Here is a 14852-nt window from a genome sequence, read left to right on the forward strand (position 1 = left end):
GACGAAAGGCAGAATGGTATCCCAATTGGTGTGATCGGCGGCGACGTACATCGAGAGCATGTCGCCGAGCGTGCGGTTAAAGCGTTCGGTGAGGCCATTCGTCTGCGGGTGGTAAGCAGTAGTTTTCCGGTGAACAACGTTGCACTCTTTCAGGATGGCTTCGACGACTTCCGACAAGAAGACACGACCTCGATCGCTGAGCAGCTCCTGGGGTGGACCGTGGCGCAGCATGAATCGGTGCAGCAGGAAGGAAGCAACATCGCGCGCTGTAGCCGCTGGGAGGGCGGCAGTTTCGGCGTATCGCGTGAGGTGGTCAACAGCGACGATGGCCCAGCGATTACCAGCCGACGTTAGAGGAAGTGGTCCATACAAGTCTATGCCAACGCGCCCGAACGGACGGTCAGGGCAAGGCAGAGGTTGCAGAACTGCCGGCGACAGGTGCGTTGATGTTTTGCGGCGCTGACAATCGATGCAGGAGCGAACGAACTTCTGCACGTAGCGGTACATCCCTCGCCAAAAGTACCGTTGGCGAATGCGGTGGTAGGTTTTCGATACCCCAGAGTGTGCGCACTGCGGATCAGAGTGGAACGATTCGCATATGTCAGAACGCAGACTGCGGGGTATTACGAGTAGCCACTGGCGGCCGTCGCCGTAATTGCGTCGGTGGAGGAGGTCGTCGCGAACGGCGAAATGGTGGGCTTGACGACGCAACGCGCGAGTGGATGGTGTTGCCGATGGATCAGTCAGCAAGTCTATCAATGAGGCGATCCAGTGATCCTTGCGCTGTTCAGTAGCGATGGTGTGAATGTCGATAGAAGAAACGGCATTGTGAGACACTGAGCTATGGGTATTGTCGTCAGGCAAGGGGGAGCGCGAGAGTGCGTCGGCGTCAGCATGCTGGCGTCCATTGCGGTACAGCACGCGGATATCGTAGTCCTGTAGGCGAAGTGCCCAGCGGGCGAGGCGACCTGAGGGATCCTTCAGTGACGACAACCAGCATAGTGCATGATGGTCGGTGATCACATCAAATGGGCGACCATACAAATAAGGTCGGAATTTCGTAAGGGCCCAGATGATCGCCAGGCATTCCTTTTCGGTGACGGTGTAATTCGCCTCGGCTTTAGTAAGCGTACGACTTGCATACGCCACGACATATTCAGGGAACCCTGGTTTGCGCTGCGCAAGGACAGCGCCAAGGCCAACACCACTAGCGTCTGTGTGTACCTCTGTAGGAGCCGTAGGGTCGTAGTGGCGTAGTATGGGAGGCGACGTCAACAAACGGCGGAGCTTTTCGAAAGCGTCGTCGCACTCGGACGACCATGAATGGAGGGGCCCGTTACTTCCGAGGAGCTTCGTCAGAGGCGATATGATAGTCGCGAAATTTCGAATGAAGCGCCGAAAGTAGGAACACAGTCCTACGAAACTGCGCAGTTCTTTGACGGACGTAGGTTTCGGGAACTCGGTCACGGCGCGAAGTTTGCCTGGATCGGGGAGAATTCCGTCCTTGGACACGACGTAGCCGAGGATTGTCAGCTGCCGGGCTGCAAATCGGCACTTCTTTAGGTTCAGTTGCAGACCGGCGTCGCTCAAACGCGTCAAAACATGCCGTAGGCGTTGAAGATGGGTGGAAAAGTCCGGAGCAAAAACGACGACGTCGTCGAGGTAGCACAAGCACGTGTGCCATTTCAGGTTGCGCAGAACGGTATCCATCATGCGCTCAAAGGTGGCGGGCGCATTACACAGCCCAAACGGCATGACGTTGAATTCGTACAGGCCGTCGGGCGTGACAAAGGCGGTCTTCGGTCGAGCGTCGTCAGCCATAGGTACTTGCCAGTACCCTGAGCGCAAATCGAGAGATGAAAAGAATTCAGCGCCTCGCAGGCTGTCAATCGCATCGTCTATTCGCGGCAGTGGATACACGTCCTCACGAGTGATCTTGTTGAGTCGTCTGTAGTCCACACAGAACCGCACAGAACCGTCCTTCTTCGCAACAAGAACGACAGGAGACGCCCAGGGGCTGTTGGAGGGTCGAATAACATCGCGTCGAAGCATGTCGTCGACTTGCTCGGTGATTACACGGCGTTCTGTGGGAGATACGCGATATGGACGTTGCCGCAGTGGCAGGTGGGCGCCAGTATCGATGCCGTGCGTAACGGCCGAGGTGCGGCCGAGAGGCGTTTGAGCGACATCGAAAGAAGAGCGAAATTCTTCCAACAGGTCCAGAAGCTGGGAACGCTCGACCTGCGTAAGGTTGTCAGCTATGGTGGAACCAAACACGTCAGCGGGTGATGAACCAGACATCGAAACAGCACTGAGCGTACTGGAACTGCGGCCGTGCGTGTCATCGGTTTCGTCCATAACTTGTGCGTCTTCGAGGGGTTCCACGCTGCCGAGACATTCCCCTCGCACCAACGTAACACTGTACGGGGAGGGGTTGATTACAAAAATAGAGGTGCTTCCCTGAGTGATTTGAACGGTCGCGTAAGGCACCAGCAAGCCTTTCCTCGTGCAAATACGGTCATATGGCGAGAGGAGTGCAACGGTGTCGGATAGACTGGCGCAGTAGACGGACACCGCCGTTGACGAGTTTGCAGGCAAATTGATGTCGTCTTTGACGAGTACCTTGCTCGCAGCCGATAGACTGTCTTCCGGCGTCAAATTAGAGAATGGTGACAGCTCTATTTCGGCTGGTGCGCAATGAATGACGGCGTCGTGGCGGGAGAGAAAATCCCATCCGAGGATGACGTCGTGAGAGCAGGCAGGAATTATGATCAGTTCGACGGCGTACATACCGTCCTTAATCATGACGCGGGCTGTGCACACCGCTGTAGGGTGAATACGTTGGGCGCTGGCTGTACGGAGGGAGAGCCCGGGAAGTGGCGTCGTCACTTTGCGCAGTATTCGGCTAAGCTTTGCGTCCATAACGGATACAGCGGCTCCAGTGTCGATAAGGGCAGATGCACGAACACCGTCTACAAACACGTCTATCACGTTCGATGGGCTTCGCTGAGGGCTTTCACAGTTCGATCGCGTCGCAGCCCTTGCCTCGTGGACTGCGACGACTAGTTTTCCTGGTCGCGTGGGACCAGACGTGGCCGCATCGGGGACAGTGAGCGGCGTCGTGGTGACGGTGAACGGCGGGTAGAGGGCGCTGGGCGAGACGGCGGTGACATAGGCTGCGGTGAATCGTAATACGGGCGGCTCGACTGGCTTGGCATGGTTGAGGCGACTGGAGGCGACTGCACGCGATTGCAATAGCGGGCGACGTGACCGGCGCAACCGCACGCAAAGCAGATGGGGCGGTTGTCGGAAGTGCGCCATCGGTTCGCCGGGGTGGGTCCCATCCATGGCCCAAGACGCGGTGGACGGGGCGGCGGCTGATAGGACTGCATGGTGGGCTGCAGTCGTGGCCTAGGAATGACGTCGGCGTACGCAGCCGGCACACTCGCCTGGAAGGCCTGTGGTCTGGCGACGACTTCGGCGTAAGGATGTGGGGCAGACACAGGGATCGCTGGGAGTGGCCTGGCTAGAACTTGCGCGTAACTGAGTGGCGCAAGCGCCGGAGGTGGCTGGTGATATTCCGGCATGACCTCCGCGATTTCCTGTTGAATAGCGCGGCGTAAGGGAGGCAGCAGTGTGGTCGACGGCTGTTCAACATGCTGCGACTGAGGCAAGGTCAGTAGAGAAAGCTGGCGAGCAATTTCCTCGCGTACAAACGACTTGACCTCGGCGAGCAAGCCCGAGTGATCAGAAATGGCCGACAAGCCAGCGAGGTCGGCGTCGCGTGATGGAGGTCGACGGGTCAGCAACCGCTGCCGGCGCAGCTCCTCGTAGCTTTGACAGAGCGTGATCACCTCTGTCACGGTACGAGGGTTCTTGGCGAGCAGCATGGTGAAGGCATCGTCGTCGATGCCTTTCATAACGTGTCGGATCTTGTCAGACTCGGACATGGTTACGTCGGCCTTCTTGCACAAGTCGAGGACGTCTTCGATGTAGCTGGTAAACGACTCACCGGTCTGCTGAGCTCGTTCACGAAAACGCTGTTCGGCTTGCAGTTTACGTACGGCAGGTCGGCCAAACACGTTGATGATGGCGGTCTTGAAATCAGACCACGTGAGGAAATCGGTTGCGTGGTTGTTGTACCACAGGCTGGCCACACCCGCGAGGTAGAAAACCAGGTTGCTCAGCTTTCCTGCCTCGTCCCATTTGTTGGGTACGCTCACGCGCTCGTATATCGCGAGCCAGTCCTCCACGTCAGTGCCATCCGCGCCGGTGAATATAGGAGGGTCGCGGATGCGGGGGGAACCGGAGCATGGTGTCGGTACAGGGGGAAGCGTTTGCTGGGCGGCGTCTTGAGGCATGGTAGAGGGCACGGTACGGGATCGAAGCGCCAGGGGCATCGAACGGACCGAAGCTGGTTGGACGGCGGAAGCACTCTCCACCAAATTATAAAGGCGTTTATTGACGGCACTAGTCGACGAAGCACAACGGCGACAGTCAAGACAGAGCGCGGACTCTGAGCGCGAGGAGCGTGCTGTCAGAGAAGAGCGTGCTGTCAGAGAAGGGGACGACCCACTAGAGAGCATTCTTCAAAGGTATACTGCGCTAAAAGGAACAAGGACACAGAAAAGGGGGGACAACACATGCGCAGACTCACAACTGAAATTTTATTGAGTGAAGGGTGACATATATACACTGAAGATTAAAAAAAAAAAAAAAGGATGAGCTCATTCGGCAAAAACTGGTCACGTGAACGCGTCAATCATCATGTCAAAACCTAGAATCTAGATACTGCACTTCACAGTCAGCAAGCTGCACCGACGGATCGCTTACACACGCCCTTGTTTTTCTAATCGCATAAGCTTCGTAGAGCTCCCGTGTATTGCGGTCCTTGTGACGGTACAGGACTTTGGTCCTATCCAGAAGGGGGTGGCACGCCTTCTTCGTCTCCTGTTCACATTCCCTGCAGTGCTTAGCTACGTGGGAGTAAACATCAGAAGAATAATTCTTTGAATGTTCTCTTAACCGGATATTAATGCACCGGCCCGTTTGCCCGATATAGACATGACCACAGGTGAAAGGGAATTCATATACTACTCCACAAGCACAGGGAACGTACTTATTCCTGTGGTCAACGTGACAAACAAATGGACTATTGCTAGGTGTTTTGTCAATTTTACTCATTACACGCGCACATAAACGGGCCATTTTATGGGGGGCGGAAAACACAACTTGTACACCATAACGTTCCGCAACGTTCTTGAGATTGTGTGAAACTTTATGCTGGTAAGGTATCACAGCATATCTTTTGCGCTCGCGGTCGTTAACACGCTCCGAGGCAGTATCGCTACTCTTAATCCTCCTGATTATTTTTTCACATGCCCCCGTTATCACATAGTTCGGATACCCAGCAGTAGACAAACTAGAAACCTGGTGTTCTACACTGTCTTTTACCACGTGACAACAAGACTTTCGAAGAGCAGAGCCAATGCTAGACAGAACGATTCCGTTTTTTACAGTCTTTGAGTGTGCCGAAGAAAAACTTAAGGGCAGTTTTAATGACCGGGGTCGAAAAAGCCAGCATGTATGGTTCTCCTTAAAAAGCAAGCGGATATCTAGAAACTGCAGTTCATTCCCACTGGGCAGTTCTATAGTGAAGTTGAGGCCCATCCCCGAATCCATGAAAATCTTTTTAACATCGTCAACACGGTCTCCCAGAGCATCATGAATAAAAACCAGATAATCGTCAACATAGCGGAAGGCGCGAACAGCAATCCTTCCCAGGCTGGCATTGATGGCCCGGTCCACTTTTGACAGGAAGATGTCGCTTAGCACGGGCGCAACCTTGGAGCCGATGCAAACCCCCGACTTCTGAATGAATTGCTGCCCGCGCCAGGAGACGTACGTAGACGAGAGATACATAGATAACACTTCTAAAAATGATTCTACAGAGATACCGCACTGCATAATAAAATTCTGCTCATCATTAATCTCAGTAATACACTCTTTTACCGCTACCATTAGTTCTCCTTGTGGAATAGCATAAAACAAATCCTCAACGTCAATGCTAAATGCTTTGCAACCTCCTGGGTTACTATCCTGCAGGTACTGCACCACTGCCTCAGAATTGTGTACTAGGTACGGTTCATCCAGCTTGAGAGTCGAGAGGTGTTCCTGAAGAAACCCCCCAACTTCATACTGCCAGGTTCCCCGTTCTGAAACAATTGAGCGGAAGGGCAGGGCAGGCTTATGCGTTTTCACGGAGAAAAAGAGTTCAAGTGCCGAACCCCTAGCACTCTTTGCTTTAGTACGCAAACCACTGAGGTTCAGGTTCGCTAGAAGTGCTAGGGCTCTGGTTTTTACCTTGCTGCACTTGTCCGGGGCGGCAACAAAGTTTTTTTGCAGCGCAGCACGAGCCTTGTCCACATACGAATCATCTGGTATCACCACGAACGAGCCCTCCTTGTCGGACTCCAAAAGGCACAAGTGTGACGAAGTCAAGTAGTCCACCACAGGTTTGAGGTCCTTCGAGTTGCGTGGCCTAACTGGAGCGGAACTGAAGACTTGAACGCATTCCTGTGTACAACGCAGGCGGACGTCCTCCGGCACTCTGTGGGAAATACGCCTAGCTTGAGCGAGCCTTTCAACAGGAAAGAGCACTGGCTCCTGGCAAAATTTAGGGCCTTGCTGAAGCACATTAGTCACCTGCTCCGGCAGTGTAACAGTCGCCTCAGTCACGACCTTCTGCCGCGTGAAAACTGTCTTTTTCTTCTTCCTGGGAAGCTGGGGAAAGGCAGAACGCCACAAAAATTCGGTTGTCCTTGCCGCTGTAAGCTTCCAGTCCTTGTACTGTCTACATTGCAGACGTGGGTCCCCTTCATGTTTCGCACAGGCTACAAGAAGGCAGTCTTGAAAAAAACGTGCCTGCCTCCACCATTCGGACCGGATAATGCGGTTCACTCGCCGCACGTGCCCCACTGACGGCTGTAGAAAACCAAGGAAGTGCTGCATATCCGTAGCAATGGTCCCTTGCTTGATATGCCAGGCTGCAACCCTGGCCCTGAAGACGCACAGTGCCACAATAGAAGCCAGACGAGCAGGATCCGAGAAGGTACCCGGTGGAAAAACAGAGCCCGTTGTAAAAGAAACATATTGCAACAGAGCAGCAAGTTGGGCTAGTTGGTTGATGTTCATTCTTCAAAGGTATACTGCGCTAAAAGGAACAAGGACACAGAAAAGGGGGGACAACACATGCGCAGACTCACAACTGAAATTTTATTGAGTGAAGGGTGACATATATACACTGAAGATTAAAAAAAAGGATGAGCTCATTCGGCAAAAACTGGTCACGTGAACGCGTCAATCATCATGTCAAAACCTAGAATCTAGATACTGCACTTCACAGTCAGCAAGCTGCACCGACGGATCGCTTACACACGCCCTTGTTTTTCTAATCGCATAAGCTTCGTAGAGCTCCCGTGTATTGCGGTCCTTGTGACGGTACAGGACTTTGGTCCTATCCAGAAGGGGGTGGCACGCCTTCTTCGTCTCCTGTTCACATTCCCTGCAGTGCTTAGCTACGTGGGAGTAAACATCAGAAGAATAATTCTTTGAATGTTCACTTAACCGGATATTAATGCACCGGCCCGTTTGCCCGATATTTTGTTTGTCACGTTGACCACAGGAATAAGTACGTTCCCTGTGCTTGTGGAGTAGTATATGAATTCCCTTTCACCTGTGGTCATGTCTATATCGGGCAAACGGGCCGGTGCATTAATATCCGGTTAAGAGAACATTCAAAGAATTATTCTTCTGATGTTTACTCCCACGTAGCTAAGCACTGCAGGGAATGTGAACAGGAGACGAAGAAGGCGTGCCACCCCCTTCTGGATAGGACCAAAGTCCTGTACCGTCACAAGGACCGCAATACACGGGAGCTCTACGAAGCTTATGCGATTAGAAAAACAAGGGCGTGTGTAAGCGATCCGTCGGTGCAGCTTGCTGACTGTGAAGTGCAGTATCTAGATTCTAGGTTTTGACATGATGATTGACGCGTTCACGTGACCAGTTTTTGCCGAATGAGCTCATCCTTTTTTTTTTTTTTTTTTTTTTTAATCTTCAGTGTATATATGTCACCCTTCACTCAATAAAATTTCAGTTGTGAGTCTGCGCATGTGTTGTCCCCCCTTTTCTGTGTCCTTGTTCCTTTTAGCGCAGTATACCTTTGAAGAATGAACATCAACCAACTAGCCCAACTTGCTGCTCTGTTCCACTAGAGAGCGCCCGAGAGGGCGACCCATTACATAGACTTCCAACGCTTCGCTACAATTTACATATATATATATATATATATATATATATATATATATATATATATATATATATATATATATATATATATATATATTGAATGGACTTGCAGATAGCACATTTTGAAAAGGAAAAATGCCTTTACTAACGTTTCGGCCGTGGCACGGCCTTCGTCAGAGTAAGTAGGTCTGTTACAATGCAGCCGCTTTTATGGGCTCACGTCTTGAACTATCGGTACAGCATCAAGGACAAATGCAAAAAAAAACGAAAAAAAGAAAAAAATATTAATGATAAGCAACTGGTAATCTGTCAAAAAGATTGTGTTAACATGACTGACATGCGATGGGTACATGAACATACAAGTTTCACATTTTCCTTGTGCACCAACACGTGGGACACAGTGTGGTCGGCAGGACATGTAAAAAAGAGCTCTGAAGTAAAGAAACCACGAATGAAATATATACATACATTAAAACATTTTACCAATCTAAGAAGCCGTTTTGTTATAGTGCGAGACAGGTGAGCTTTCCTACGTTTTCATTGATGCCTGAACGAATGGTGTTAAATTTGTGGATTAAGAAGGATTCCCTCTCTTCCCTATCGTGATTTGTCTTGAAACCGGACTGAATAATGGTGGCCCTAATTTTGTCGAAACCGTGGCCAGGCGTACTGACGTGCTTCGACAGTGGTAGATTGGGGAGTCTTACGGCGTGTGCACGATGATTATTAAAACGAATTCTGAAACTTGTCTCTGTTTGACCTATGTATTGAGCTTTACATGTTGAACACTCGAGAAGATAGACGACGTTGGTACTGTCACATGTGTAGTCACCATTTATTTTTAATGAAGAGCTGGATGAGCTGCTTGAAACCGTTTTAGATGTCGTCATGTGCGCTCACACTTTGCAACGTGGTTTGTTGCAGAGATGACAGCCTTCATGACGTGAACACGTGGTTTTAGATGAGGTTAGTAAATCACGAAGGTTCCGTGATCGTCGGTAAACCACGCGTGGTTGTTCCGTAAACATTCTTTGAGCCGCTCGCTCGGTATTAAAATGCTGAAATGTTTCGTTAAAATATGGTTGACATTTGGAGCTGAGGCCGCATGTGTCAAAATTAGGTTAGTCCGCGATCTATCTTTGAATCTTTTGTTAGTACTCAGCAGATCTGAACGATCGAGCTCTTCAGCGCGTTTGATGGCGTCTGTGATTATGCTGGACGGATAGCTCTGTTTTTCGAGCGCGCTCCGAAGTTGTTCGCAGTTGCGGGAAAATTGGCTGCTATCAGAGTATATTCTTTTATATCGGACTGCTTGGCTGTAGGGAATACTAGTTTTATTGTGCTTCACGTGACTACTACTGAAGTAAAGATATTGCTGCCTATCCGTGGGTTTCCTGTAAAGATTAGTTATCAACTTCCCATTACGTAGAGTGACCATGACATCAAGGAAGCTTATGTTCACAGGTGAATACGGGTACGAAAAAGAAATCGTCGGATGAACGTTGTTAAAATCTGCTATGAAAGAAAGAAGTTGCAAGTCACTGTGGTACCAGATTAGAAAAATGTCGTCGATGTACCTCTTATAGTAAAATGGCTTATAGGAGTCCCATAAATATATTTGCATAGTTTGGTCCGATTCTTGTGCCCATAGCTTTACCGCTAACTTGCACTTAATGTGTCCCATCGAATTCGAAATTATTAAGTTCTAGAATGAGCTTGAGCAACGTAGCTAACGTAGATGCGGAAACTGGTTTGTCGGCGTCGTAATCGTTGTACGCGCTGATAACTGCCTCGATGCCATCTGAGTGAGGGATATTATTATAGTGACGTGAAATCTAACGTAACGAGAAACGAGTTTTGAGGAACCTGTAGGTCAAGAATATCGGTTAGAAAGTGATTCGTATCTTTAATGTAAGAAGAAAATCTGGACGGAATGGTGTAGATGAGGCTATCCATATAGCGGGAAAGGTTCTCAGTCACTGTTCCGATTCCAGAAATTATTGGTCTACCGGGATTATCTTTCTTATGAATTTCGGGAAGAGGGTAAAACCTGCCAGCTACTGGGCTTAACGGTATTAAAGATTTTAGAGTGCTGTAGCTAATTTCTTTATCATGAAAGAGGGCAGTCAGAGTATCACGGACAACAGCTTCGAACTCGTTTGTTGGGTCCTGATCTTGTCGCTTGTAATATGATGCATCACTGAGCTGCCTCTGGCCTTCGCTGATATAAGTACTCCTGTCCATCACAACAATGGCGCCCCCTTTATCTGCAGGTTTAATAATTATGTCATTTCGACTAGCGAGGGATTCAATTGCTTTTTGCTCTCTGTCAGTGAGGTTGCGCTGCAATGGTGTACGTTCTTTATATGCCTGCATGACATCGCGTTGCACAGCTCTGATATATAGGTCCAGACATTTGTCTCTTTGGGAGGGGGGTGTCCAATGCTTATAAGATGGCAATGATGGGCTATTGGTATTGTGAGCCGAGGACCGATCATGAAAATATTCACGGAGGCGCATGCTACGTTCGAAATTGTGAAGATTCTTCACCAACTGAAATTCACTATACACTGCAAAAACTGTCCTTCAGATTCCTTCAGATCCACGAACAAGATCTACGTAGAACTTACAGATGGCTCTCATTATATGGAAATAGGGAGTACATGTTCGTAAGTGCCAACGGACATATTGCTTTATTTTTATTTAGGGAGAGAGTGTTCTAGAGTCCTAAAGAAAAAGAAAGTCCTAAAAGTCCTAAAGTCGAAAAGTCTTAAAGTTGACCGCGCTGTTAAGTTATTTTCCAACCAAAGACCGTCACGTGGCTACTTTTCTTGCGATAGCAATTATATCGGCACTCTCGACGGGTTTTTGTCGTCGCCGTCATGTTCAGTATAAAGTCCAAATTGATAACATCCCACCGCGCATCGTAGGTTCTACCCGTGAGTAAAAGCTCGCGAGCAGCGGCGACGATAGCGGCTGATGCAGAGATCAAACGAGCTGGCCTATCTGCGTCACTCGGAGGGCGCATGCGATAACATCCCCCCGCGTGTTAGACCTGCCGCCGGTGCTGCTCAAGCAGAAACGAAACGCCCCGCTCGCCTTGAATGAGCATGGAGGGATGCGAGGGGGGGGGGGTGCTTGAGCAGCAACTGCGAACTTTGATCCTAAAAGCGCGTTCACGATCGCTTGCGCGCTCGCTATCTCGCAGGCATCAGCAAACGGCTCGTATACTCTTTTACGCGCGCTCTCAACGCGAAGAGACTGCGAAAAGCGCACCTCTCCCTGGAGCGGCCGTATTCTCTTACACCAACGTTTTGTATAGTTACGCGAGATCGGATCCAAAAGAGTTAGCTGCCAGCCTTCCTTCGTATAACATTACAATTTGTTGCCTTCGCATTCATTGCTTCGCGCTCGCGGTGAAACTGTGATCTTTTTTTCTTCAGACACGATGCGTTTACAGAAGGCCTGGGGAGCGTGCAACTACCACTGTTCTCTATGTGAGCGGTTTAAATCTATAACCTTTTTTTCAGGTCAACCGAGAGTGGTTAAATTTGTTGTTTTGTGCATGTTACCCCCGCGAGCAACGAGGGTAGACAATATTTTGCTGCCGTCCTGACATACTGGCAGACTGTCTGCGTCTGTTTGCCGCGAAGTAGGCATGTGCGAATATTCGAGCACTAGGAATGTTCGAAGGAATATTATAGTATTCGAATTCGCTTCGACACGAATTTAAGGTTCCGAAATTTCAAAGTATTCATAATGAACGAATAGGCGTATATTGGACGGCATGTAACCCACCTGTGAAGGTGGTTTCACTGCAGCCTGAAAGTGCAATGCCGTGAAAGCACCTAACCAACAAAATTGCGCAATGCCGCGAAGCCCCACTTCAAGGTTAAATTAACATATTACTCCGACATAGATTAATCATTTTCAGGGGCGTAACCAGAAATCTTTTTCGGGGGGGGGGGGGGTTCAACCATACTTTATGTATGTTCGTGCGTGTGTTTGTATGTGTGCGTGAATATATCCGCAAGCAAAATTGAAAAATTTCGAGGGGGGGGGGTTGAAACCCCCAACCCTCCTCTTGGCTACGCCCCTGATCATTTTTTAAGTTTAAAAGCTTGTTATACGGGCTTATATGTTATAATATGTTATATGTATAGTAATTTTTAAAGTGTGACGTATTTTATCGGTTATAACTTGCATCTTACTGAAATTGAAATTCTGCTGCTATTTGATGCTACTAAACGCTACTAAACGTAGCGTTTAGTTGCGTAGCGCTTAGTTTAGTAGCGTTTACTTGCAGCAAAAAGAATGACAGTCGCACATGCCTCGTTCCAATTAAAAACAAAAAAAAAACGCTGTGCAGGTTAGTTGGGCCTCGACAATATCTATGCTAATTTTTTTTATATATATAATGTGTGATACATACTATTCGAACTATTCGATTCAAAATTATTCGACGTAATCCCTGTTCGCTTCGAACCTAAAATTTGCTTTTCGGACATCCCTACCGCGAAGGCTTCTGTGCGGCGTTCCACGGTGCCTAATAGACAAGGACACAAGGAACATGCGGCGCTGCTACGTATTGGTGAAAAGCGTCCCTTTATGAAAGCCTCCTTTCGGGACTGTGGCACGGGAGTACAAACCGGTTCGCTGCAGCGGCGGCGGCCTGCGCATCAGCTTCTCTGCAGTGCACGATTGCTAGCGGCGTTTCGAAAACAGATGAGCAACTCCGCCACATAAAAGTAACATTTACAGTAACTCTAGGGTGCAGTAAAGCTTTAGGGTGCACCTTAGGGTGCAGTAAAATCCCTCTATTTTTCAAAAGTAGCGAAAGGTCTTGATCCAGCCGCCGCGCCCTGCGATAGGTCGGTTGGCGACACGTGACCTTTTCGCCTTCGCGCCCCGCCCAAAGGGTCCAGCGGCGGCAGCGCTGTGCCGGCGATAGGTACGGATCACTGTGTTTTCAAGCGTGGAGTGGGGCGATTTTAGCACGTAGAGAGTACTTCACGCGCCTCTGTCGCACTGTTGTTGCAAACTAGAAGCGTTTATGTACCTGAAGTTGAGTGGACGCAGGAATTCCGCGTTTGAATTTAATGTTTGGAGCGTGACGTGCTAGTATGTCGGGTCTCTATGCCTTCGGTTGCCTCCCCGCGCGGAGGAGAGAAAAAAGCTTTTTTTTTTTTCGTTCCTCGCGGTGACAAAAATATATGCTGAAGGAAGGCCCAACAAAATCAGTCGCAAGAAATTTGTGCCCACAGAAAACACCCGGATATGCGAAGTAAGTGATTTTGTAATGGTTATAACTTCAAGCAGCCTTTCGCCTGGCCGGCGTGCTTTTGTTCGTGCATATGCATGAGCATTATCTCAGCAACGCTATTATTTCTTCGGCATTCTTTATGCAGTAGATTTGTGCGCAGTAGTCAATGGGGACCCTTACAAAAAAACTTACAGCCAATCTGCAGAAATTCTACAGACCACGAGTCACCCCTGATTCGGAATGCGGAAAGAAAAGTGAAAGGCTTTCTGTCACCCCTTGTCACCTCCCAGTAGGCAATTGGAACACCCTTTCTGCAGAAACCTCTTAGAGTATAAAGAAAATAAGCTTAGTTAAAAATACCGTGTAACCGTGGGAAGACTTCCGAACACTGACAAACACAGTCAAACCAATAATAGCGCGTACTTTGCGCTACGCAATACAAGAGCGCTAGGTGCTCGATGAAGTTTCCGAAAGTACAAGTACGCTGACTACCTGCCTATTTTATTCGAGCTAGAAAACAAGCTCTTTTAACTCACCCAAACACCACCTGTTCTTCAAGTTACGCTGAATGTCAAAATATGCAAAGAAAAAAAAATGCCCTGCATGACTGCTGCTGTGGCGAACCCGCTTGGAACCTGCTTCGGAAACGCACGCGTTTTATTTCAATATTTAACGTGCTCCGTGCTCGTTAACGTTATTTTCCCTGTAGTTTGATAACTGCTGAATATCTTCAGCCACAAATATTAATAATTTAGCGGTTCAAGCGAGCACCGAGTTCGGTTTCAGGCGCCAGCAATATGCACGGGAGCGAGCGGCGCGTCGTCTGCTATCGCTGCTCCTTGGACCCCTCGAGAGGGCGCGCGTGTAGTTGTCGCTACCTTACCCTGCTCGCAGCGACCCGTAGCGGCCGCCGCTACGGTCGTCGAAAATTAAAGGGGGGAGGGGGTAAGGGCACCGGTACCCTGTTCCTCTTAGATCCGACCCTGGAATTTTCGTGGTTGTTGCAATTTCATTCCGAGCTGCGTCTTGAGAGGTTCGTGCATGCTCGCGTGCGACTGCAAATCTTTCTAGCCTCTCCAACGCAACATGCCTAAAAAGAAAAAGACAACCTGTTTCATGACGTTATGCAAAAGAACTCGTGCAATGAAAAGGCATCGATTCTCATTCAGAGCTTCTACGGATCCAGTATGCCTGCAAGAGTGGGCGTGAAACATCAAGGGAGGTCCCTCATGTGTACATAAATTTCATTTGACTGTTCGCTGATTCTTACTTTTAATTA

This window comes from Rhipicephalus sanguineus, unplaced genomic scaffold (genome assembly GCF_013339695.2).
Source record: "Rhipicephalus sanguineus isolate Rsan-2018 unplaced genomic scaffold, BIME_Rsan_1.4 Seq905, whole genome shotgun sequence".
NCBI classification, from domain to species: domain Eukaryota; kingdom Metazoa; phylum Arthropoda; class Arachnida; order Ixodida; family Ixodidae; genus Rhipicephalus; species Rhipicephalus sanguineus.